The sequence below is a fragment of the Ambystoma mexicanum genome, chromosome 1p (genome assembly GCF_040938575.1).
Source record: "Ambystoma mexicanum isolate Mex_15411 chromosome 1p, UKY_AmexF1_1, whole genome shotgun sequence".
Lineage (NCBI taxonomy): Eukaryota > Metazoa > Chordata > Amphibia > Caudata > Ambystomatidae > Ambystoma > Ambystoma mexicanum.
Genome location: NC_090921.1, coordinates 940443859 through 940471788, shown reverse-complemented (window position 1 = coordinate 940471788; position 27930 = coordinate 940443859). Strand labels below are relative to the sequence as shown.

Below are 27930 nucleotides of genomic sequence, written 5' to 3'. Positions count from 1 at the left end.
CTACAATTCTAAAGTGGTACCACTAATATTAGACCTCATTAAAGTGCATTCACAATACTGTAGAAATGGCACACAGATCAATAAGAAGGAAACCAGCAATAGAGAGAGGAGAGATAACAGAGGGTTGAAACAATAGGCAGAATACTGGCCCTTGCTACTGGACACAGTTCTGTGTGGAGATCCCCCCACCTGGGCAACCTGCAAAATAAAGAGATATAACACCAGCCCAGTCCAGATATTGTTCAATAGTCTATTTCTCTCCTATAATGTTTTTACCCCCCCAATGTACCTGGTGGAGTCGAGTTCCTCGAAAAGGCGTCGACAAGCGTCGAGGGACTCGCTGTTCGGCGACGGGGAATCGACGGCCCTTCTTGAATGCCTTCCTTTTCAGGCGGGAGGCACGGGGCGTCGAACGTCCGTCGACAAACGAGGCCGAACGTTGTCGAAGAGGCGGCAGCTCCGTCCGAGCGGTGCTCGTCGGCGTCGGGGCGTCGGCGTCCTGCAAGGCGGAGGTGTGCGGGGCACCTCGATGACAATAGTTCTGGACCGCAAAGATTGTAGAGACGGGAGCCCAGCAAGGGCGTCGAGTCGTCCGAGTCTTTGGGGTCGTCGGGTGGCGGGAAACCCACCGGCAGGTTTCTCCTCGGCGCGTTGGTCGTCCTCGACTTTCTCCGGCAGGATAAGCGGTCGACGATGCGGTCGAGAGAGTCCTTCGATTGAATGTTCTTAGGCAATGGAGCGGACGGCTCCGATCGTCGGCGGCACGGCGTCAAGTGGTTCCCACGGCTGGGCACACAACTTCGACGGGCCTCCAGCGGTTACACAGACCTGCGAACCCTGGTCGACGGCAATGGACTTCGACGGCGTCGATGTCCGGGTGCTTCACTTCGATCTCCTCGGCGGTCCCGTCTCGGGTCGGCAGCCTTTCGAGGGTCTGACTTCCAGGGCGCTTCGGCGAAGGTTCAGCGGTGCTCGATGGTCCCTCGGAGCACGGGAAGAGGGCGCCTAGCCAGGTCCTCTCTCGGGTCAGCCCTCGACAATTTCGACAACCTTCAGTTCCGTCGAAGCAAATGCCACAGCAAGTCTTCTTCTTCCAGCTGGACGTCGAGGATCAGCAAATCCAGTTACTCTTGAGTGGAGACTCAGCTTCTGAATGCTTCTGAACAATTTCCAGTGGTGAGAGGTCCCCAGATATACTATTCTGTCTCTCATCCACACTGCTGGCACACACACAGCAGCCAATCACACAGAAGGGCATTCATGCAGTCAGTCAGCCAATCAGGCACACAGTGCATTCAGGCCACACTCCTCCCTTTCAGACACTCACAACAAGGAATGTGGATTGGGACAAGTACCCAGCCATTCAACACTACACACTGCATTCAGGCCAGTTTCGGGCAGGGCTGTCTCAGTCTTTGTCTCTCATGCCAGAAACCAGACAACCACAACAAGGAGTGTATATTGGTCACACACTCCATTCACCCAGGTCCCACCCACAGGAGGTACCCATAACATACAGTCACTGGGAAGGCTCCAGTCAGTCTAGCTGGGCCTTTACAACAACACCATATATGGAACTTCCACCCAACAGCCAGTCAGGGGGAAGGGACAGAGTCAGGGCTTCCCAGGACTTTGGGAAAAACAAGATAACAGGCAATAGAAAGCAAGAGGCCACAGGGGCCATCTTGTTTCCTATCAGGAATCAACTGATTCCAATGGCAGGGCCTGGGTATCCCAAAATGGAGGACACCCAGAGCACCTGTCAAATTCAGCATGGAGCTGCCACCAGCCCATACCCTGCTCTGTGGGCCACCCACAGGTGCCCAAAAACATACACTAGGGGCACAGGGTTGTACCCCTACCCATGGGTGCCATAAGGGTATCCCATGGGTCTGTTCACCAAACCAAAAGAGAGCTGCACTGCCAGGAGTCCCTCATGGACTCCTGGGCAGAAAACATGACAGAACACACGGTAAAAACAGAAAAAGGACAAGGATTCAGAGGCCCTGTCCCTCAGATGCATTTCCGGCATCACAATGGGGCCTGGGCCAGAGTTCAGAGAAGGGTGGCCAGGTAACCAGTGCAATTTTAGTCAGGAATTCAGCAAGGGAGGGGAGGAGAGAAAGCAGAAGCAAAGAGGAAGGTTTTGAGGTGTTTCCGGAACCGGAGATGGTTCTCTTCGAGTTTCAGGGAGGCAGGAAGGTGTTCCAGAGAGAGGCCCCTGCCGAAGAGTGATCTGCCACCAACTTGTTGCTTGGAGAAGCGACTGACCCTGAGGGAGTTGGAGGCAGATGAGCAAAGAGCTCGAGAAGGAAGATATTTAGGAAGAGAGAATTGAAGGTATTTTGGCCTCAGACCCCAGAAGGCCTTTTGTACAATGCAGAGGGTTTTGAATTTAATCCTCGCAGCCACTGGGAGCTAGTGCAGAGATTTCAGTCCTGGAGAGATACGATCCCTGGGTTTGAGGCCAAGGACAAGTCTCGCAGTCCTGTTCTGGATAAGTTGCAGAGGGCAGAGAGTGGAGGCAGGAACATTTAGATAGAGGCTGTTACAGTAGTCCAGCTTGGAGAGGAGCAGGGCTCTGGAGACAGTGAGCTTCTGGGGGAAGGAGAGGAAAGGAAGAATACCTCTGAGGTGCAGCTGGTAGTGTGACTTCTTAGAGACGTCAGAGATGTGAGGGGAGAAGGAGAGTGCAGAGTCGAAGATGACCCCAAGGTTTTTAGCCTTGCAGGTGGGGGTGGGAGGCCGGCCAGAGAGCTCCCGGGAAGGAGGGAGTGGGTGTGCCTATGAGTAGAATCTCAGTCTTACTGGCATTAAGGCAGAGGTCGTTGGCGGCACACCATTCCTGGATGGTAAACAGACAGTCAGAGATGAGGGGAGGAGGAGGAGGAGGCCGAGGGTAGCCTTAAAATGAGCTGGGTATCATCTGCATAGCACTGCAAGTTGGGACAGAGAGCGGCGATGCGGTGGGCAAGTAGTGCCAGGTATTGGTTGAACAGCCAGGGAGAGAGGTTAGATCCCTGGGGACACCACAGGTAGAGAAAAAAATGTCGGAGAGGAAGGACCCAAGTTGGACCTGGGAGGGTCGGTCGGAAAGGAAAGAAGTTAGCCACGCCAGAGCCTGATCAGTGATACCCAGGTTATCACGGAGACGGTTGAGCAAGATGGCATGGTTGACAGTGTCAAAGGCAGAAGAGAGATCAAGTAGGATAAGAACGCAAGGGCTGTTAGAGTCGAGGTTGGAGAGCAGGTCTTCACGGATGTTCAGGAGAGTAGTTTCCATGCTTCTGGCTGCTCTGAAGCCAGACTGATGGTCATGAAGACAACCAACAAATTCAGTGTGGAGATTGAGCTGGGAGATGGCCAGTTTCTCCAGGAGCTTGCCCAGGAAGGCAGTTCTGGAGATTGGGCGATAGTTGGCCGGGCAGGAGGGGTCGGCAGAGGGTTTCTTAAGAAGAGGGTGCACAAGGGAGTGCTTCAGGGGGGAAGGCAAGACTCCAGTGGCGAAGGAGTGATTGCAGAGATCCGCCAGGGCAGGAGCCAGGGAGTCAATGTGATCATTGATAGTTTTGGAGGAACCGGGGTGAACCTGTTTCGACGAGCCTTTCATAGATCGGACTTGTCTAGAAACCTCGTCTGGAGAGAAAAGAGGAAAGGTAGAGAAGGAGGGAGGAGGGGTGGCTGCAGAAGGGCCAGAGGAAGAGCAGGGAATAGCGGGAGGGGGATGAGAGGAGGAGAGTGAGGACCGGATGTCCTCAGTTTTAGAAATGAAGTGAGAAGCCAGTGCGGTGCAGAGGGCCTGGGAAGGGACAGGAGAGGTAGAGACTACGGCTGGATTGGCCCGTTCCTTGCAGATTTTAAAGAGTTCAGCTGAGTTGTTAGATGCCGCAGAGACGCGGGCTTGAATATGAGCTCTCTTCTTGGTGAGGACGGAGAGCCGGTATTGCCTTTGCAGCAGGAGGCAGGCCAGTTTGTCAGAGGATGAACTTGAAGCAACCCATTTCCTCTCGGCAACCCTACACTTGCGTTTTAGGGTGACGAGGTCTGAGTCATACCAGGAGTTGCAATTGGCGTTGGGCTTCAGGCGGATTCTCATGACAGGGGCAATGATATGAAGAGTATCAGATATAGCAGAGTGGAGCGTGGAGAGGGCTGTGTCAGGTTGAGAGTCAGCCAGGGGGGGAGGAGGCGGTGAGAAGGTGGCGGCGAAAGCCTCAACTGACACACGCTTTATGGGTCGGGTGACTGAGAAGTTGGGTGGCAGTGACGGAGGTCGCTTGGCCTGTGGGGTAGGGAGGGTGAGGTGGGAGGATAGGAGAAAGTGGTCACTCCAGGAGAGAGGAGTGGAGAGAGGGACAGAGAGGGGAAGGTCTGAAGAGATCAGAACATCGAGAGTGTGCCCTGCAGAGTGAGTCGGGCCAGAGGGGAGAATGGTGAGAGTCAGTCGCAGAGGTCACGAAAGAGTTCAGAGAAGGGACAGGAGGCATCCAGGTAGAAGTTGAAGTCTCCAAGAAGGACGAGTTGAGTGGTTGAGGCCAGGAGTGAGGAGGAGAGGTCCGCCCACTCAGAGAGGAAGGAAGAAACCTGACCAGGTGGCTGATAGATAGTAGCCACAGTAAGGGAATGGCTTGGCGAGAGAGAGAGCCTGCATACGAGGCATTCAAAAGAGGAGTAGGCCTGCGTAGGAATGACAGAGGCAGGAATCCACTCAGGGAAGATGAGAGCTATGCCCCCACCAGATCGGTTGGGTCTGGGCGCGGAGAGGATCTTGTAGCCATCAGGTAGGAGCGTGTCAAAGCTGGTGACAGAGCTGGCCGTAATCCAAGTCTGTGAGACCGAGGACATCGAGGTCAAGTTCTTCAAGAAGGCGGCAGATATCAGAGGAGTGTTTGACAGTGGAGCAGGAGTTAAGAGTGGCAATGTGGAGAAGGTTGCCCTCCTTGAAGGCCTTCCGGGGAGGGGTACAGATCAGAGGTACGCCCTGCGGAAGTGTAGAAAGCACCCGAGAGGGGGCAGAGAGGGAGAGGGAAGACAAGGTAGCCAAGGAAAGGGGGAGGGGACAGCAGGAGAAGAAAGGAAGTTGATGAGGCGCGGAAAGCATCTATCAAAGAGATGAAGGTTGGCCTGCGGGCCTTGGACCAAGATGGTCCCATTAGAGTAGACATTAATGATGACCTGGAGAATATGAAGGAGGCCAGGAGGGCATCCCAACGAGTACCACCATTAATGGGAGAAGAGGAGAAAGAAGAGAGAGCAGAGACCAAATTCGGGGTCCATAGATCTGGAGAAGGAAGGACAAAGAGGATGTTGGTGAGAGTTTCCTTGGAGGAGGTACTGATGTAGGTCTGAGATAGGGAGGCCTGGGTTGGAGACCAGGATATCCTTCTTAAACTTTTTCCTACCAGACTTAGTGAGGAGAGCAGGATAGTCAATAGTGAAACAGTTTGAAAAGATAGGGGAGACAGAGAGCACCATGGAGTAGGTGGAAGAGGAGGGGGTCCAAGGGGTAGACAGACAAGACAGCGAGAGGCAAGTGCGCAGGAGAGTGGCACAGGACGACGGCACTTAGGAGGCGAGCGCGAGAAAGGCACAGGACATTCTAAGTCAGGAAAGAAGACAACCTAAATTTAGGAATCCTAAAGAGGGAGAAAGAGGCCTAGGTTTCACAGAGCAACTTTAAATACGGTAACAGTGCATAGTTGAAACAAGTGAGATCACAGCAGAGTTAGTGGGTCAAACCAGGTGGACACAGTGGACAGGGGGCCCCGACCATTGAGCAGGGTGGCAAGTGGCAACAGGCGTCCCCTGCGTCCCCTGCGTACACCTGCAGACACCACCAGGAGCCGCCTGTCAGGGAGCAGCCCTTTGCCTAGGGGCCCTTAGCTGAGGGGGCTGCCAGGCAGGGGGACTGCCCAGGAGGGTCAGTTTAAACCAGAAAAACACCCAATAGGAGGGGAGGGGGTGGGCGGGTAGGTAGGCGGGAGGGAGTGGAGGAACCAGGAAGTGGCTGCAGGGGAATAAACAACACGCTCAGAGCGCAGAGTTTTAAAATAAAATCAACACAAACACTCACTGGAGGCCCGGGGGACTCTGCTGGGCTGTAGCAGCAATCTGGGCTAGCGGCGACTGCTCACACCGACTCAGCTCTGCAAGTGTGGCCATGTGGCCAAGCTTGTAAATTGCTGGGTATGTCGGATCATTGAAAATCATTTGACAAATAGTCATTGTTGCACGCTAAAAAATCTTGATTGGAAAAATTTTGTGGAGTTCACTGGACTCGTCGGTGAACGTGTCTACGCTTCTGCATCTGGGAGCCGGCTCGTGTATACAGATTTCCATCCGAATGTCGGTTGACCGTGAGCCTAATACTAATAGTGATTTTAATACTGCACAGAGTCTACGCATAGTGAATTCTTCCATGAATGAAATCTGTTTCACTGCATTTTCCTTTTTAATATCTAGGGCTGCGATGCGCAGAACCCTCTATATGGCAATACTGAAGACAGAACATTTTTTGCCAACGTGATGTGTCCAGATCAGGATGGACCCATGGACTTTTCCAAAATGCACTATTTGCGGGGCTTTGGTGTATTGGCCCTCTCTCGAGTATGGAGGTCTTACTGGGGGGTCCAGTTGGAGATTGCATGCATTCATCTTTTGGATGTCTCCTTCTGAAAGTGCCGCCGGGGATGTACCAACTGAGCCTAGACCTTGTTGGGGACGGGCTGGGCCAATGATGATGTCGACCCAACAACTTTTGGACTCCCTGGTGTTTTGATCTTTTTGGTACCGATGGCAACACATTTTGGTATTATTTCATTACAGCTAGCTCATGCCATTGGATCTCATTTAGGCCGTTCCTGACAGTATTGAGGCGAAAAATCCAATGTTGTTCACGTCACAGGAGGAGATTGGTGAAGTTGCCACCACTTTAGGGTGAGGGGGGTGATCTTTTGCAGGATTGTCCACTGGAATTGTTCATCAATGTGCCCGAATGATTGGAAATGGGATACCAAAGGAGCAGTGAGTCTTGCTGGTCTAATGCAGGACTTACGTTCAATAATTCTTTTTTTGACTGGTCTAGCTGTCAACCCTGCATATCGTAGTCCACATGGGCAGGTTATGAGGTAGACCACTCCTTTGCTATTGCAGTTGGTGATTTTTCTTTGTTGCCATGGGGTTTTCCATCCTATGTCGATGCAAGTGCTGCGGGTGGTCTGTGCGCACATTGTGCATCCGCCACATTAAGTGTGGTCTGAGGGTCTACTTATTCCCCAAATGGTTTGTGGGACATCTTCATCGTTACTCTCCTTGAGAGTGTCCACCAGGCGATCCCGAAGGTTCTGTCTGCCTTTGATTGCAAAGGCTGGTTGTTCCAGGTTACTTGACCCAGTGTTGAGTATTGGCCACAGTCTCTTGATCTCTCTTTAAAGAATTAAAAGTGGGTGAGTAACTCAATACTGCTGTGATGTTCTCCCGTGTGCTGGGTTTTTGATGTTGCTACAGTGTGATATCCCTTGGTTTATTCCTGGCTCTTTTGCAGGTACTGTTCACAATTCTATTAGGGTATCCTCTCAGAGTAAGTTGTTTTTTGAGTGATCCTGCTTGTGTGTTTTAGTCTTGAATGTGTGTACAGGTGCGTCTGTACATCAGGAACTATCCAAAGGGTAAATGATCATGCATGGCTTGTGGATGGTAATTGGAGTATGTTGCGGTCTGTGCCTTTCTTGTACACCTTCGACAACAGTTGTCCCTCTGGCTGTTATGAATAAATCCAAGAAGTGCGTTTCCATTTTGCTTGATTCAATGCTGAAGTTAAGATGTATGTTACAGTTGTTGAGCCAGTGGTGGAAAGATGAAAGTTCATCAGCTGACCCCTCAAAAATCATCAGGATATCATCTATATATCTACGCCACATCACAATCTGTGGGGCCTATGGGTTTGTTGGAGGGTAAATGTGTTCCACTTCAAATTGTTCAACTAAGCTTGGCGCAAAAGTTGCTCCCATCGCGGTACCCGAGATTTGCTGATAGAAGCTTTTTTCACATATGAAGTAATTCCGAGTTAATGCGATTTCCGCTAGCGGTGTGACAAATGTTGCATGTCCTCTTGTCAATCTTGTATCTGCCTCAAGTAGTCGTCGCACCATATCTGCTGTCTCGTGTTGGGGGATGCTAGTATAGAGGGCTTACATATCCATTGTGACCAAACAGTGGGTTTCGGTGTTGAACGGGAGTGTTGTCAATAGGTTGAGGATTGCCGTTGAGTCTTTAACATAGGATTTCATTTTTGGAATTTCGTCCCGAAGAAAAAAGTCCACATACTGGGACAATGGCTCCAGAATTCTAGAATTTATGCCCGATAATGTAGGCCTCCCTAGGGGCGGTGCCACACCTTCATGAACTTTAGGGATTGCATAGAAGGCTGGTAATCTTGGACAGCAGGGTGTCAGGAATGCTCCTTCCCACTCACTGATGTACACCTCTGCAAGTGTGTCCCTAATGATAGGAGCTATGAGTGATCCAATGGCTGGTTTGGGATCTGTTGATAACAGTCTGTAGCTGTTGGTGTCATGTAACAGCCGATGTACCATGTTGGTGTGATCTTTCTCATCCATTATGACTTCAGCTCCACCCATGTCCGCTGATTTTATAACAATGGCGTTATTACGGGATAGGTCATTCGAAGCTGTCAACTCTTCCTTGGTACAGTTGTTGTGCACAAAAGGCAGCATATCTTCCAAATCTTCAACTTTCTTAAGTAATGCTTGTTCAAAGGTAACATACTCAGCTATATTGCTATGAGCTGTTGGAAATAACTGTGATGTGGGCTGTCATATCAGGTACTGCTCCCTCTTTCCTCCCATGGAAGAATTGTTTATGCCTGATTTTACGCAGCAGCTGTGTGCTCTCAATTCTGGTTTGGAATGGATCCTATCTTGCCGTTGGTACAAAGATAAGCCTTTTTGGAGGATTTGTGTCTTTGCTCCCAACAGTTAATGTGTGGAAAGATTCATGATCAGCGAGTTGGATTGAGGAATCCCTTGGCCCCGTCTGCGTTTTATCAGCGGGGAGTATGTCTGCCATCTTGGTCTTCCTCTTTGGTTTCTGCGCTGGCCTAAAAAATAGTTGCCCTCTTCTTTTCAGAGTGGGCTGGCCTCTCCTCTTCTCTTGTTGCCTCTACCTCTCACCTTTTCCTCCTAGGAGTCTTCACTATCTACCTGGATGCTTTTAATCCTTCCTCGGTGCTCTTCCGCAACCTCTGCAACACACACTCTCTTTCCATTCTACCATCTGGTCTGACACACTCTGCCGGGCACGCCTTGGATGTTCTCATCTCCTGAGACATTGGAGACCTTTGCCGCTACTTTCTCTGCTCCGCCTATGCCTGTGGCTGACTCACACTCTGACAAAGCCCTCTCTAACCTGCATCTTTCTATCTCCAACACTCTGGATGTCCTTTCCCCTGTCATGAGAATTCGTCTGAAGCCTACTTCCAAGTGCAACTCTTGGTATGATTCCAATCTCACAACCCTGAAACGCAAGTGTAGGGTGACTGATAGGAAGTGCAGGGCATTGGGCACATTCTCTGACAAACTGACCTGTCCCCTGCTCCAAAGGCAATACAGTCTCTCTGTCCTGCCCAAGAAGAGAGCCCACATCCATGTCCGCGTATCTGCGGCATCTAACAACACGGCCAAACTCTTTAAAATCTGCAAGGAGCTGGACAATCCTTCTGCAGCCTCCAGCTCTGCTGTTCCCACCCAGGCCCTCTGCACGGCTCTGGCTTCTCACCTCACCACTAAAACTCAGGACATCCTGTCCTCTCTCCACTCTTCCTCTCCCTCTACCTCCCTTGGCTCCCCTCTGGCCGCATCTCCCTCTCCTCCTCCTTTCTCCTCTTTATCACCGATCACTGCTGACAAGGTTTCTAGACTAGTCTGATCTATGAAAGTGTCGTCCAAGCAGGTGCTCCTCTGCTCCTCCAGAGTCATCAAGGACCACATTGACAGCCTAACTCCAGCCTTGGCCGATTTATGCAATCACCTTTTGCAACTAAGACTTTCCCCTCTCCCCTCAATCACTTCCCTGTGCATCCCCTCCTGAAAAAGCCTTCTGCCGATCCTTCCTGTCTGGCAAACTACCGCCCGATCTCTATCACTCCTTTCCTGGGCTGGCTCCTGGAAAAGCTTGCCATCTCCCAGCTTACTCTCGATACTGAATCTTTTGGTTGTCTCCATGACCATCTGTCTGGCTTCAGAGCAGCCAGAGGCACGGAAACAGCTCTCCTGAACACCCGTGAAGATCTGCTCACTAATCTCGATTCTAATCTTCCTCTGTTCTCATCCTCCTTCATCTTTCCTCTGCTTTTGACACAGTCAATCATGCCATCCTGATCAGTTGTTTCTGTGAGAACCTGGGCATCACGGATCAGGCCCTGGCTTGGTTGTCCTCCTGGACCGACCCTCCCAGGTCCTTTCTCTCCACCACCTCCCTCTCCACTTGTGGCATTCCTCAGGGCTCTAACCTCACACCCTGGCTCTTCAATGTCTTCTTGGCCCCTTTGGCCCACCTTCTCTCTACCTTCTCCAACTTTCAGTGTTATGCAGATGACACTCCGCTCTCCTTCAGGCCCGCCTCAGTCTCCGCTCTCATTCATTCCTGGCTGTCTATCCTAAATTCAGGAGTGGTGTGCCTCCAACGATCTCTGCCTTAATGCCAGTAAGACTTTAATCCTTCTCATTGGGACCACTGCTCCAGCTTTCCCTCTCTCTCTGCCCTCCTTGGGGCATCTTCCTTCATCTTCCTGTGAGGCTTAAAACCTTAGTGTCATCTTCGACTCCATTCTCTCCTTCTCTCCTCACATCACGGACCTTGCCAAGAAAGTCCAGTACCAGCTGCACCTCCTTAGAGGTATTATTCCTTTTCTCTTTTTCTCCGAGAAGCTCACATCTCCAGAGCTCTGGTTCTCTCTAGGCTGGACTACTACAACACTCTTTTTCTCAGTCTGCCTTCCTCTACTCTTCTCCCTATGCAACTAATCCAGAACAGGACTTCAAGACTTGTCCTTGTCCTTGACCGTATCTCTCCAGCCCTGAAATCTCTCCACTGGCTCCCGGTGGCTGCAAGGATCAAGTTCAAGCATCGTCCACAAGACTTTGAGGCCCGCGCTACATCCAACTCTCTTCCTAAACACCTTACTTATTGCGCCCTTTACTCGGATGCTTCTGCAGGCAGAGTGTGGGGGGGTAGATCTCTCTCCTCTGCAGGTGCCTCCCTCTGGATTGCCTGCCTGCCCCTCTCAAACTTGATCCGGACCACCTGAAGTTCCGGAAGCAGCTCAAGACCTTCCTTTTCGCTTCTGATTTCTCTCTCTCTCCCCTGCAGACTGACCGGTCTGCTGCGCTGACTGTGTACCTGGTTACCCTCAGAGTTTCACTGGCTACCAGGCTCCCCCACGACCAGTAGCCCCTGCACTGCCTCCAGGCCTACTGCGCACTTAGGGGCTGTATCTGGAACCCTCCAGTCCCCTACCTTCTGGCACTTACTCAGTGCTGCGCTTCCCTGGCTGCACTTCCTGCTTTGACCCCCTGGCACATCCCCTCTCCCTCCCCCCTGCACTTTTGCATATCGCACTTGCACAATCTGAATGCTACAAGGCCTAGTAAGAGCATTTGTTTTGTCCTCCCTCTGACTTCCCTCCCTTGTCCTATCGTGCCTAGAAACACTTGTCTACAGGTGCGTTATAAATGACTTCTATCATAACATATATCATTAAGGTAGAGATCGTTAGCAGTGCACCATGCTTGAATAGCAGACAGACAGTCAGGAATGAAAGAGGAGGCAGAGGAGGGAAGCTTGAAGGAGAGTTGTGTGTTGTCTGCCTAACACTGGAAGTTAGAAGAGAAGGCAGATATCAAATGGGCTAAGGTAGATGTTGAAAAGCCAAGGCGAGAGGGATGGAGGAGAGAAAAAGGCCCAGTTGAACCTGGGAAGGTTGCTCACAGAGGAAGGAGACCAGTCCAGAGCCAAGTCTGTGATGCGAAGGTTATCACAGAACTGATTTATAAGGGTGGCATGCATGATTGACTGTGTCAAAGGCAGAGGTAAGGTCCGGAAGGATGAGAACAGGAGGAGAGGTGGAATTGAGGTTAGAGAGCAGGTCTTCATGGGTATTTAGGAGTGCCGTTTCCATGCCTCTGGCAGCACTGAAGCCAGACTGGTGGTCATGGAGACAACCAACAGATTCAGTGTGGTGGATAAGCTGGGAGATGGCCAGCTTCTCCAAGAGTTTGCCCAGGAAGCGGTTATTGAAGATAGAGTGGTAGTTAGCCAGATAGGAAGAGTCAGCAGATGGATTTTTGAGGAGAGGGTGCACAAAGGAGTGCTTGAGGATTGACAGAAATTATCCAGTGGCAAAGGAGTGATTTCAGAAATCAGCCAAGTCTGGAGCAAAGGAGACAAAGTTGTCCTTGATATTTCTGGAGGAGCAGGAGAGCACCTGTTTGGATGAGACTTTCATAGAACAGACTTGTCTAGAGACCTCGTCAGTTCTACAGACATGTCGAGCAATACACTCAGAAAGATCGGGTATGAACCGGCTAGCCCTCCCTTCTTGCAAAGTATTATTCACAACATGGACAGAAGATACTCATGCATAACCTAGTTATAAATGCACTGGTACAGACTTGCATAACAAATCATGAAGTCCAGAATATTTTACTAATCGAACAACATCAAAATCATTTCAACCCTAAAAAAGGATTTTGTAATCCAGATACAATCTATGAACAATAGTGATAGGTGGTTAGTAAAATGACACTTTTATAATATAAACCAAATGCCCTGTTTAGCACATGAGACAATGTGGGTGTCTACTCTTGTGAATCTTAGTTTGCAACACAAGTAATTACATAGTTATACATTTGCTTGTATTACACTTCAATGCTTCTATACATAAGAGTAGGACTCCAATGTACATGTCAGTTGTTACATTCAAAACAAAAACAGAAAACAAAAGGGTGGAATGTGACTCAAATCAAGTTGATCACATCAATAAATGGTCAATACTATGCATTTGGGCCCTATTAGTCAGATCCAGGCATCCAGACCCGGTTATGGGCCTTCATCAGGACATGTAATGTGTTCAGAAAGGTGGTACTCCACCCCCTGTTCTTTTTTTGTATACAGAAGTCCTGTAGGTAAAAAATACATAAACAATATAACAATCTAAATGATAATTAAATGTAGGCTAGGCCTATAAGTGCCCATTATGGTGCCTTGCCCATTATGGTGCCCAGTAATGCCTGCCCATGTACTAACCTTCACTTTTAAGTTTAGGTGCTTGGGCTGAGAAATGACCACAAAATGGGGCACTGTGGAGGTTTCACCTCGAAAAAATCATGTGGCTTGAACTCCTGCAGGCAAGTATGGCAGGTTTTATTATCTAATAGTCTAATTTGGCAGTAGCTCATTTCGTTGCCATATTTAACCACATTTGGAACCTACCTTTCTTGTGTGGATGTACTTATTCTTCTCATTGGTTAGTAGTGATGGGTAGGTTCATCATAACTCGTTCATATCTTTTGAAAAAACAAAGACTGGTGTTGTATTAAATATCTCTGTGTGGTATAGATGGTATGCAGTGAGTATATCAAATACAAAACTAATACCAAAATAACTAATTCTGGAAAAAACTAAGAAAGGGGTTGTGAGAGGGAATAGTGGTTTTGGGGGTGGGGGAAAGTATTATTTTAAAAAGGGGGGGGGGGGGCTTTGGAGGGAATCCCTCCCGAAAACGAAGAAAAAGAAATTCATTATTTTTTTCATTAATAGTTTTTTCTTCGTTATTTTTTAATTAGTTATTATTTCATTAGTTATAATTTCATGTAACCGTCCAAACTCATATAACATCATGAAATCAAAGGATTTTAATACTTATGCTAATCAAACAACATCAAAATAATTTCAAACCTAAAAAAGACTTGAGTAATCCAGACGCAATCTATGAGCAATAGTGATAGGGGGTTAGTAAAAGTGCCCAAAATAGAATGCATATGACAAATTCATAACATAAACCAAATATCCTGTTTAGCACATGAGAATGTGGATGTCTCTACTCTTGTGAATCTTAGTTTGCAACACAAGTAATTACATAGTTATATATTGTGTATGATCATTCAATACTTTTATACACAAGGACTCCCAATGTCCATGTAATTTGTTGCATTCAAAAACAGAAAACAAAAGAGTGGAAAGTGACCCATGTAAACTTGGTCACATCAAGAAATGATCTAAACTGTCTTTCGGCCCCATTAGTCGGATCCAGGCATCCAGACCCGGTCTTCAGGTAGATATATGGGCCTTCATCAGGACGTGTAATGTTTTTAGAAGGGTGGTCACTGCTGTTCCTTTTTATATAGAAAGGTCCTGTAGGTAGAAGATGAAAAAATATACAATAACATATATAAATATACATCTAAATGATAATTATATGTGAGGTTCGGTCTATAAGCACCCATTATGGTGTCTTGTAATGCCTGTCAATGCACTGACCTTCACCTTTGAGTTTAGGTGCTTGGGCTGAGAAAGGACCACAAAATGGTGCACTGTGGAGCTTTCACCTCAATAAAATCATGTGGCTCGAACTCCTGCAAGCAAGTATAGCAGGTTTTATTATTTAATAGTCTTATTTGGTGGTAATTCATTTTGTTGCCATATTTAACCACATGTGGAACCTTCCTTCCTTGTGTGGAGCTACTAATTCTTCTCATTGGTTAGTGGTAATGAGTAGGTTCATCATAACTCGTTCATATCTGTTCAAAAAATAGAGACCTGCATTGTGTTAAATGTCTGTGTGTATATTTTATTAGAATGGGCGGCACAATGTCTGCCTCCATTTTATCCATAAACGCGCTAAATTCTTATTGTGTAACGTGTCTAACATGCGCCAGGATGCTCGTTCACGTTCATATGGGCGCGCAGCCTACGGTATCTACCGTGCTTTCAGATTTCTTTCTACCACATCGATTGTATTAGACGAAATCTGGAAAATGCTCACCAAAGCATGTTAACTGCATCGCTCGCGCCCCTTCCCGCACGTAGGTAAACAGTTACTGCAGCCCGATTGCAGGAAGTGTCACTTGTCAGCTACTATGGCGATACAGATCTCATGACTTCCACTGGCTTTACTACCAGGTGCGTGCCAAGGAGGGTGCCATCTTGGAACAGTGGATAAGTAGGCTTATACCCAATAAACGTCTGGTGTTGTAACAAAGATCTAAAGAAAGGATGTACCGGAGGTACTTCCGAACATATAAGGGATGCATTACTCACCGTAATCGTATTTCCGAGGCTTGTATCTGCTTAGATTTACATGCTATGCATAGGCCGACATCTAGTGGTAGCCGCAGAGTATTACATTTTTTTGTTTTCGGAACTCGAAAAGGGATGTCGTCCTAGGGCATGCCAGTAATACTTTCCCTAGTGTGATGTCCACTGTACCCATGGTCCTTCACGAACGAGGGCAAACGGCCCACAGAGCCGGCACCAATCAATACAGCCCGCAGCTACCGTCTAAAGGCACAATTAGCAACAGGCAAAGCAGCAAACGAAGTCAAGCTGCATCATAGGTGCCAGCCACAGACAAATAAGAGAGCAGACCTGGAAGAGCAATGGACAGGTGAATAATTGGCACAGCGCCCAGAAATATTAAGAATGTCTGAACAAGAATGGAGTGAGGAGGAGCAAGCACAAGATTTGGCGCTTAGCTTCAAAGAAGTACTGGGTAGCTCTCAGGGCGATGCAGTGGCAAAAGGGGTTAGACCCTTACAAGAAAGACAGGCAACATTGGAGTCTCTCCTAAACCAGAGACAATCTAGCATCAAAATGAAACAAAAAAGCATATCCACAAAGGGACTGAGATTCAGACCCCTCAGGGGAGTACCAAGACCCGGAAGAGGAAAGCCTCTTCGACTCCCCCGGGTTACCTACACGGGGGGGGGGACCAAAGGCCGCAGAGGCAGCTGATGAATTCAATAAATTAAGACAAGCTTTCTTATAAAGATTAGCAGTGCCATGTGTGAGAAACCTGTAGGTTTCTCACCAGCTAGTCCCAGGGGATTTGTCATCCAGGTGGCCAGAACACGCCCATCACTTTTGGATCCAGTTCCTGGAGGTGGACCAGTGCGGCAGGATCACCTGGATGAGGGGTCTTCGGGGAGTGGGACGCTGGACGGTGAGATGTGGTGTCCCCTTCCCTGTGACACCTTTTCCCAATCCTACCAGGTAGGATACTTAGGAACTCAAACCCCCTACCCCCTTTTTCCTGACACAAACACTTTCGCATGGACAGTTCACTTTGAGAGTAAAGAGACTAGGACCAGAGCCGTATACCTGACATGTCCCAACACAAGGGTCAGGCAGAGTCAGGAAATTACTGATAATTACACACACCTGACTTCTATCACACTTCCTCACATGGATAAAAAGCGGAGCATGAAAGCACACTCTGAGCAAGGCAAAACACACAAAGAAGCAGCAGTTCCAAGATGGCAGTTTAATACGAGGAGAAAGACGGGAAGACCAAAGAGGGTTGTAAGCAGAGAAGTGCCCTTGACCTTTTTGGAGAAAAAACGCTATTTTCATAAGCCTTCGAGAATACAAAACATAAGACCTGGAATTAAAGCTGAAGAAATGTGCATTGTGCATCGGTGCTACCCGGGTCGCTCCTGCGTCGATAACCAAGGTGAGGAGGAGTGTTTAATGCCGTGGTACTGTCCTTGGCTCCTACAACAAAGCAGCACCAGGAAAGTCAGCACAGCCGGTGAGTCTGGGAAACTGCTAGCAGACCAGTCTGTTAGAACCAAGGTTGCAAGCAGCAACATTGTATGAAGAATTCGGAAGAGAACAGTGTGAAACATATGTGATGAGCGACACAAATGTAATTGAACATCCAAGAAGTGACTGAACTTTTGAAGCCAAGATGGATACCATATACAGGGTGGTTTGGCACCACATAGGTGCTTATTCGAAGGTCTCTGTTAGGTATCTAACTGAGAGTTGGCAAATGTAAATTATGAATTTTGAAATCGAGGTGGTCCTGCAACGGGTCAAACTAAACCCTGTACACATTTGAAAGTCTTTGATAGCTGATATGAACTGCAATTGGTCCAAGCCCGGCTGACAGAGACTAGACTAATTGTGTAAGAGGAAGCATCTGAGCCTGGCTGAGGGTGATCTGGGCTGAACCGGGAGTCACCCAAGAAAGAATATTCTCTGAACATTGGAGAAGGGGATCTGAGCCCGGAAGAGGGGGATCCAAAGTAATGATTGTGGTATAAAAAGGGAACTGAGCCCAGCTGAGGGCGATCCAGGGTGAATCACCTCAATTGAGTACTTATAAGAGGAAAATAACTGTGTTTTGTTTTTGATACTTCAGGCCCTCTGAATCAGTAGACTTTGATAAGTAAAGAGACGTTCACACAGAAGGCCCTGATGCTGGTAATAGAATTGTATTCTTGTGCCGAAGAAGCCAGAGTGTGTGCTTTGCTCGAGTGCACTCCCTTGTCCCACCCTGAAAAGGGAAAGGGAGGCCAACGGCCTGAACATCCTACCATATAATTTGGTGAACACTTCTTTATTTTTCATGAACACTACCCCACATTTAGAGGTAAGGATTGGTGATAGGCCCTTTTATTTTGATGAGACTGCATTATTATTTTTTGATGGTCGTAGCTTGCTCCCATCTGTAGATTTAGGATTAGATAGGCGTTTATCACACCCTTGTTGAAGTTCAATAAACACCCTTGAACTGTGGTCACTTGTGTCTGTCTAACTATTGATACCATGCCTTCCTTACACATGCCTCCTCACCCTCTCCCCAGGGGAAGATAAAATGGGCGGTACGAATGAGGACTCCTCAGAAAAGTCACCAGAGACTGCAACCTCCTCGCAAGAGGACGACGACAGGCTTATAGAAGAGTGGGTAGAACCCAAAGGTGGCAAGAGTGTCCGGAAATAAAAGCACCTTGAAGGGGATGAGGTAATGATGTGCAATATGTTTAAACCCAACGACATCAGAAACCCTAAATCGTCGGACTGGCAACCGTTGGCCAGAGTGGCAAAGTATATGGCGCAAAGAACAAGAAACGCGCTAGATAAAGACACAAGGCTGCACATGAGAGCAAAATGCCCATGCCTAGACCTAGCGGGGAAGGTAGCAGAAGCCCCCTAGCTCAACCCCAAAATGCTATCTTTTGTCACTGTCTTCCAAGGACCTGCGGAAGGATATGGACAGGTCTTTGAAGCGTTGCCAAGAGAAGATACTAGACCTTACTAGTCCGTTGGCGTAAATAATAGACCTAGCAGAAAGAGCTAGAGATACCGGCAAAGAGATCAACGCGGACACCGTAGCCAACTGGGAGCAGAGAGCAGTATGTCCATTGGGGAACGCCAATTGCGCTGTCCCCTCCGACAGGAGAAAAGGACTCCTCCTAAAGATTGACTCAAAACTGAGCGACCTCGCCAATTACGAGGCAGGAGAAACAGCCCAAGGCCTGCTCTTCGAAGACACCTTCGGGAAAGAAATGGGATGATTTGTAGGAACCTACACCACCCTGGGAAAAGCGCAAGCTTCAATAAAGAAGATTTTCCCAGGGAGAATTTTTGCTGGGAACGGCCGCTATCACGGTCGATTGGCCGGTCAGTTTCAGTCCACCCGAAGACCTCAAGGGAATAGAGCGCACTGTTGGGAAGGGAGACAACAAGATTCCTTCTTCCCAACCAGAGGGAGTTTCCACTGAGGACGCAGGAGCAGAGGAGCCAGAAGAGCTCACAACTCTAACACAAGTGAGACCCAGCGGCTACCCGCCAGTAGGGAGGAGGATTCAATAGTTCTGGCGTAACTGGCACACGCTTTCCAGCGATGCATGTGAGTTTATGGCCATTCGAATGTTCATTTATGGCTGGATGGGATTACACCAGAATAATTCTGAGTCCAAATAACTGGACAAACTCAAGAAGATGTCAAGTTGCTGTTTTATGAACAATTATCTAAAACTGGGAGGTTACAACGAACATCAACAGACGTACACTCAATCTCTCTGCGATTTACACAAAAAATGCAATTCTATTTATTTTATTTTTTTGCATTTATAAAGTGCACATGCCGCCCGGGGGCATCGTGGCACTGTTACAGTAGGCTTACTTAGTTACAACATATACATAGAAGACAAGGGGAATGTGACATTTTGAGCAGTAAATACAGAACAAGAGGTACAGGATTACATTGAACATTACAGGGTTATAGTCAGCATTACATGGAAAATGATTCTACTAATTCCAGGGTTACAGGGGAGCCAGTTGAGTCAAGAGCTATTCTGGACTGGAGGAGCTGGTGAGCTGATGTCTGTGTGTTCTTAGTTGAAGAGCTTTGTTTTAAGTGATTTACGGAAGGCTGTTTGTGAGGTTTCATTCCTTAGTGTTGTGGGTAGGGCATTCCAGTTTTTTGGTGCTATAAATAGCATCAGAGTGACGTCATACTACGTGGCAGTAGTGAGAAACCCCTCAAGGGTTGGGACTGGTTATGGGACACATCTAAATATACAATCATATAGGGGCATGGTTTATTATTGGCTGTCCTATATCAGGTGCACAACTTATGCCTACCTCTTCATACGTGTCATTTAAGAAAGTTCTGCTGCTCGTTAATCTGCCTAGAATCACATGCTGCGCATATGGTGCGACATCCAGTGGTAACCGCAAAGTATTGCATCTTGTTTTACGAGGATCGAAAGGGGACGCAGGCATATGCGTGTCTGTAACACTATCCCTATCATGACGTGTAGTGTACCCAAAATCCCTCACGCGCTGAGGTCCCTCAGATTATTTTTTTCCGGCCAGATAACTGGTCGCCCCATTGTGGAGCACTTCATAAGAGACATTGTTTATCCTTGTTTACCAACTTTGTCGGTTATTTCCCCTAAGTCACTTTGACGGTGCATCGAGGACTACGATGAAGACTGTGGGAACTTTCAACGGCAGTGGACCTCGACGCCTAAGATCCGGCGGCAGAGTCATCCACGTGGCCGGGCCCTCTGGCCAGCCTATACAGTAGGGAGAGGGGGTTCCGGGCGGTCATATCTTTCGCTATATCTCTCCTCTTTCCCCCTCTTTACCCTCTAGGTCTGTTCATCATTTTAATTACCTTTCAGTTTTGGCCCTCTTGCAGGGTCAGATACCCGTGGAAAGACGAGCATGATAAGTGCAATAATTGTCTGCCCCTTGACCACGACGAAGCGCAGTGCGCGGCTTGTAGACTCCTTTGACCATAAATGGAATTTCACAGGCTGGATCTTTTTCCCCCACCGCCACACCCGCCGAAAGTGACGGGGGCACTAGTGATGACCAAGCATCCATATCGGATGCCATAGACCTTACGATGGACACTTCTAGGTTGACCACGCCTGTCCCCGACCCCTATAGGCCTGGCACGAGTCATGCTATGGGGACAACACCCGGCGACAGGGGTGTACAAAAAACCCACACTAAGCACACAACCCCATCCCCGATTTCGACGGTTTCATCAAAACGGGTGAAAGCGCCACCAGGATCGCGAAGATTTCGGCGGAATCCTCTGATCTTGAAGATCAACAGCCTTCCCTGCATCCCCAGCAGCGTCTTGCGACTGGGCCTTCGAAAAATAAGGGCGCTACCTCAAAATCACATTTGGCCAGCGAAGCACGCTCAGCTGCCGCTCCGACCCCCCCTAAGGTCCTGGTAGGACAAAAATCTACAGCTAGGCCTCCTAGCCTCTCGGTAGGCGAAAAATCTACCGTTGGGCCTCATATTCAATGGGTAGGCGAAAAATCTACCGCTAGACCTCCTAGTCGTGCGCCATGCCCCGATTCACTGGACATCGCCGAAAGCATTGCAAAGATTACTTCGGCAGTGGGACTGATGCCTAAGGAGTCAACGAAATGCAAGGAGCGTGCCGCGGACACATCTAAAGACGCGCAACAGCACCCCGATGCTTGTGAAGACTATGAAGACAGTCAGGAGCCTTTGTCTAGCACTATTAGTAATACATTTCGGCGCCAAAGGCAAGAAAATGAAGATTTTTCACCTTTTGCACTGTCTGGTTCGTCTAAATGGACCAGGGAAAAATTATAGGGTGCATGGACCGCTTGGAAAGGATTGTTTCGCTTTCATAGCACCCTACCGCCAAGAGACTTCGGTAGGACCCTCTCTCTGTGTCAACTCTAAGGTTTCCTGGAAATTTAGAACCTTCTCGGGGACCTTTTACTTCTATCCACCCTGAAGATGAAATTCAAATGGACACATATCAAGACATCTGTGATGAGGAAGAAGATACTACCTTCCTACAGGACTATACTGCAGATGACCAGGCGGATGCCACGGACAACTGGGAGGACACTCATCAGGCTGAGATGGAGCCATGGGCGCTACCTACTGACGATCTGTACAGAGATGTCCTATGTTTGGACTCCCCTCCCTCCACCCTGGCCCCCCACGCTTCACCAGTAGACGATCAGATGGCTTTTAATGCCACCTTTAAGAAGGCAGCCGATCATTTTCAGATCGCCATCCAAGAGACCATACCTGAACAAGATTTTGTGGAGGTCATTCTTAAAGAAAAAAAACCCTCCAGTCAAGCCATTCCTCTCCTAAACTCCATTAAAAGGAGATTGGCTCCTTCTCTTGTCACACCAGCCCAGACCAGGGCAGTAAATCCAAGGGTGGAGAAATTATTTCAGCAATCACCTACTGACCCTCAATAAATTAAAGGCCACACCACCCCCGATTCCCTAGTGGTTACCACCACCCGGAAACGGGCAGGAGTACCACTTGCAATGGGAGAGGCACCTCCTGAAAAGGAGTCAAAAAGATTATATGCCTTGGGTAAGCATATTAGCTCGGCAGCTACTTTTACCACGCGCATAGCAAACAATACTATGTTGCTTGCCAGTTATGCAGATGCGAAATGCAACCTTATACAAAAAGGTCTCTAGGAGGTACTGGAACCCGCAAAGAGCAAATTACTCGCCATCGTGGCCGAGGGCAGGCAGGTCAACCAAAATGTATTAAAGAACATTCTAGACATTGCGGCGACGGCAGGAAGATCCCGGCTCAGGGCACACTGCTTGAACGGCACGCTTGGCTCCGAAACTCTGGCTTCAAGCCGAAGACCCAAGCAGCTCTTATAAACAAACCTATCGAAGAGTTAAATCTCTTTCGTAAAGCAGTCGACGACGCTGCTTAGTCAGCCAAAAAAGAGCATGAGACCTTTAAGTCCCTGCAACAAATCGCACAAAGACCCTCCCCCCAGAGGGGAAGCAGATCCCACCGGTCCTTTCCAGGCCAATCCTGTTCCGCTCAAAACATGTAAAACACAGGAAACAACTGGAACCCAGAACAAGCATCCAGCACCCGTGTCAACTATCCACCTAGGGGTCAGCGATGTGGGAAAGGCAGAGGTAGAGGCCCCAACTCTAGGGTTGCCACATCCTCTGGTCAGAAATGACCTACATATCCAGGTTCCCTCCCATGTCACCCCGGTCGGGGGGCGCTTAACATCTTTCCTTTCGGCATGGGAGGGGATTACATCAGACCAGTGGGTTCTAAAAACGGTCGCCCATGGGTACTGCGTGGAATTGGCCCGACCACCACAGTTCAGACCGCCCAAGACAAGACGCCTGACGCCAGACCATCTGCGAAATCCTGAAAACAAGAGGTGGAAGCACTTCTGGAAAAGGAAGCCATAGAAGCTGTCCCAATTCTTCAGGTAAACAAGGGTATCTATTCAGTGTGCTTCCTTGTACCCAAGGGGTGGGGAGCTCACCTGATTCAGCAGACAGTGCATGGAGTGTGGTCCCCTCAGGTAGCATCCAACCATATAAATCTGTTAGAGCTATTAGCAGTATTCAAAGCACTGAAGTCCATTTAGACTCAGCTACAGGGGAAAACTGTTCTGGTCCTGACAGACAGCACCACAGCCATGTATTACCTAAACAAACAGGGGGGCACACACTCTCCAGGGCCATCCAAGCTTTCCCAGAAGATTTGGATATGGGCTCTCAAACACAAGATGTTTCTACTGTCTCAACACGTTCCAGCAGAACTGCCTCAATCTTCTAGTGGACGTGCTCAGCAGGGATTTCCCACTGCCCGTAGAATACGAATGGTGTCTGCATGAAGACATAGTCTCCAACGTCTTCGCAGAATGGGGCTTCCCAGAGATCGACCTGTTCGCAACTCAGGAGAATGCCCAATGCCGACACTACGCCTCCAGGTACCCACAGAACCGCTCCAAGGGAAACAGACTCTGGATAACATGGTCAGGGAAATTTGTCTATGCTTCCCCGCCGACTCCCGTAGTCAACAAGATAGTGCACAAGATGCACCAGGAACCAGTCACCATTACATTGGTGGCCCCCATGTGGGCTTGCCAACCCTGGGTCGCTCATCTAATGGAAATGTCCCCCCCTGTGAGAGTACCCTGCCCGTACAACATCATGTCTCAGGACGGGGAGGGGGGAGACGCTACACCCATGCCCGCAAACTAGGAACTTAGTGACCTGTCTCCTGAGGTCATAGTGTTTGGACACCTTCGGCTCCTTCAGAGATGCATGAACATACTCAGGGAAGCTAGAAAACTTAACATTCGTTATTGCTATTCCAGTAAGTGGAAACATTTGTCATCTGGTGTAATACAAAGGGCGTTAATCCCATTGACTGCTCGTCTACACACATTTTGTTGTACCCAACTCATTTGTTAGACTCAGGACTGGTTTTTAATTCTCTAAAGGTTCATCTAGCTGCTCTCTCAGCCTACACTGTCACAACAGAAGGTGTCGTGGTGGAAGATACCTGCTATTAAGGCCTTTATGGAAGCGGTTAACATAATTCATACCCTCATTTCGCACCCAGCTTTCGGACGGAACCTAAATGTGTTTTTAACCAGGCTCATGGGATGTCCCTTTGAGCCAATGCATAAAGCAAGTCTAAAAGACCTTACTTATAACACAGCCTTCCTAGTGGCTATCACTTCTATTAGAAGGGTTAGCGAACTACAGGCCCTCTCAGTCCTAGACCCTTTTGTTACAGTCCACAGGGATAAAATGGTTCTGCGCACTCATCCCAGGTGTGCGCCTAAATGCATAAGTTTCATGTGAACCAATCAATTGAACTACCCACTTTCTTCCAGAATCCCACTAGCATGGCAGAAAGAAGCCTGCACACACTAGATGTGCGCAGGGCAGTCATGTTTTACCTGGAAAGAACAAAACCACTGAGGAAGACGGACCCATTTTTCATTTCAGTGGCTGCTGTTAGAGTACGGGATCCTGTCTCTAAATCAGCTATCTCAAGGTGGATTGTCAAATGCATCACACTTTGCTATACTCTTGCTAAGAGAGAACTGCCCTTGAAGCCTAGAGCACACTCTACTCGAGGCACTGGGGCTTCCATAGCTTTCATTGCAAATGTTCCCCTTGAGTCCATTTGCAAAGCGGCAACCTGGAGTTCTGTACACACCTTTAAAAAAACACTATTGCCAAGACACACATTCCAGATCTGATTCTCAGGTGGGACAAGCAGTATTAAGACATCCTTTCACTACTGTTCCTTCTCACAACCCACCTCCAACTCCGGGTACTGCTCGCTATGCACAGCGTGTGATTCTAAGCAGATTAACAAGCATCAGAAGACATGCATTACTCACAGTAACAGCATTCCTGATGATTGTATCTGCTTAGATTCACATGCGCCTTCCCTACCTGCCCGCTCGGGGTGGAAGGAACATAGACGTCTTATTACTTTCTCTATTCATGAACTCACTCATAATAGCCTTGGGCTCCCTCTTGGCAGAAAAAATACAATCGGAGGGATCTCGGGGCGTGAGAGATTTTGGGTACACTACACGTCACGAAAGGGATAGTGTTACAGACACTCTTATGCTGACGTCCCCTTTCGGTCCCCCGTAAGACAAGATGCAGTACTCCGCGGTTACCACTGGATGTCGGACCATAAGCAGATACAATCAGAAATGCTATTACGGTGAGTAATGCATGTCTTACACAGTATTTCATTGATTTCTTAAACTATAAGGTCCTTCGTTGTACGGACTATAACAATTGGTTTGTCACGCTTTTGCATGTCTTGAACATTCCGTTCAATTAGCAGCACGTAAGCCAAGACCCAGGTGCAAGTAGATAGGACATGAGGCTGCCCTACCACCCAATTAGCCCAGCATCTCTCATCACCCATGCCTTCTGCCATGAAATTCTCTTTGTACTTGGCCTTGCAGGGTATTCTCATCCTGGGAATGCAGCGAGAGGGAGGGCATTCACTATTGTATATGAAACTTCAAGTTCAAGCCCTATTTCCATCCTCGACTCACGTGACCAGATTCTGCTCATTCTGCAGGCTTTTAAATGTTTTAAATTAATTAAGACTTGGCATCCTTTGTGTTTTTTCTCGCACCTTAACATGAGCGGATTCGTCCTCTCCACACACTTTCTTCTTCAGCATAGATAGCTGACCTAGACTTCTCAGTTCTTGACTTCAGGCCAGACAGCTTCTCAACATATCTTCAATAACCTACTATTTTACTGCGCTACAGCCTTTCATTCTTTCGTAATGAATATTTGGCTTATTATTTCATTGATCCCAACGTCCAGTTTCTGTAAAATGGTGGCTTTGCCTGCATTCTAGTCACTTCTTGTAGCTAGCCTACACGATGACTTGATCTATCTTGCGTTTCAGCGTATAAACATTCTTTATACTTCATTTTTCTACAGCATGTTTTACTGTGTAATCTTGTTCTTTTACACTTTAAGAATCACGTGATTCTTTACTTCGCCATTTCTTCTGTAACATCTATATATTTTGTTCATTTAGTGCTTTAGGACGTTGTGCACTCTTTCTTATGACATTATCATTCCATTTCTTTTAGCTCTTTCTCATATTACTTCAGGGAGCTACTCCTTTAGACTGTTGTCAACTCGAAGGTACATTCGATATGGTTGTCTTAATGGATATTGTCTTCTAATGCTCTTTGTACTATTGGTACAGTAGCTGAGGTTTGACAGGGCATGGTCTCATGACTCCAATACAGGGTAGGTAGGGGGAAGGATCTCCTGCGGATCTGCTCCTCTACATTCCCCCCCCTGGTCGAGTCCTCAACTGCCTCCTCAAGTTTTTCTGCTTCTCTTGAAGAAAGGTTTCTTTGGTATCCATATCTTCATCACCCCCCTCAGGGTGCCTGCATTTTTTATATGTTCGTCCACACTCCAGGTCATCTAACACCATTCTTCACTTGGGATACAGAAGACCCAACGTCCCATGTAATTCTTAGGATCTCTTGGATACAGGAAGTTCGTTCCCTCTGCACTACAATACTTGCTTTTATGGGGTCTCTGATGGCACTTTCAGTCTGAGTGTTGTCTTCTGTTTCATCCTTCACATTGATCATGATCTTTATTTCCACTGATTTCTTTCCTGTTTTCTGACATTGTCCAATTATTGTCCTTATAACGCAGAATTCAAACATTAACATCACCAATATTGTTCCAAGGAACTTGAATATACTTGCCATCCAATCGGGAATCCATGAAAATAGGTATGAGAACCAATCGTCCTCGCCAATTGCCTGTGTCCCCTTCTCCATTTTCGTGTGCAATTCTGTCAACATGGTTCTCCAGCATGGGGTCTGGCATGGATTCACATGCTCATGAATATTCCCCGTCGTCAGGCTGGGAATCCTCGGTAAAGAAAAAACCAGTATCAGTTTCGTTTCTGATCTGTCTTTCGTAGTAATAACCAATCACTGGTCTCTGCGTCATACTGACCACAGCCAATGACTGCCCTCTACCTAAGCACCGCCTCTGGCAGCCATCTTCAGATTTTTACCGCACGTTCATGTGTTGGGATCCTCGTGCTATTGCTCTCGAGCGTTAGTGCTATTTTTTCGCGTTTTTTTCACAAAAACTCGATTCTTTCGGTCAAAAGAGCCTCAAGCTCCACCGATCCTACATCCGATCAACGGGGACCCGTGTCGGATTCGTCTGCGCCCCTCAAGGGTGAAGATTTCGTCGAGCTACACTTCGGAGGACTCCAGAAGCTTCTCAGGCCCGGTCTCGGAGATGGCCCAGGAGAGAGAAGCTCGACGCCCGGAAAGCTGTTCAGGGTCTGCCCTGGATGCCAGCTGCAGAACGTCTTTAAGGAGGACGAACACTCTTTCTGCCTTTACTGCCTTCATGAGGACAAGACGCACGTGGAGAAGGACTGTGCGTTTTGCGGCAACATGTCGGAACGGACCATGAAGGACCGCCATCAACGTCTCGCCAACTGGCTGGAGGGTAAGAGCCCGTCTGGCGAGAAGAAGAAACCCGAGCGGTCTTCTAAGACCTTTGAGGGCGCCCCGGCGACGGGGGCCCAACATAAGGCTAAGCACCGCGAGTCCGCTGGCACCGGGAGCGCCGAACGGTCGGGCTCTACGGGCGCCAGGCAGGGCGCACCCTCCCCGGCACCATCAACCACGAGCCAACGCTCTGGGTCGGGTAAGAGGAAGGCCGAGCACCCGGCGAAACTCCTGGAGAGGCCCCGGTCGAGCTCTAAGGCAGAGGAGGAGCGTGGCAGTGCCCCCTCCCTCAAGGATAAGGCGGTGAGCGCACCTAAGGTGGTGAAGGCCTTGATCCATCCGACCAAGCCCTCTATCGAAACGGTCGCGGCGGCCCTGGCTCAGCCTGTGGAGGCTGCGCCAGTGGTGGCGACCTCGGGGCCCAGAATCTCCCTGCCTCCTCGGAGGGAGTCTTCTTTTGTGCCCATCGATAGGACCCCCGTGAAACCCTCCGTGGGGAAGAAGAAGGGGGGGCAGGGCGTCGTCGTAGATTCGGCCTCAACCTCAGA

At 48.5% G+C, this 27930-nt stretch overlaps 1 protein-coding gene across 3 annotated transcripts in view; it reads left to right on the top strand.

Annotated features, from left to right (window-relative positions):
* The window catches only part of TK2 (thymidine kinase 2), a 977831-nt gene that overhangs the window by 539958 nt on the left and 409943 nt on the right, over positions 1-27930 (top strand). The gene's annotated exons all lie outside the window — the stretch shown is intronic.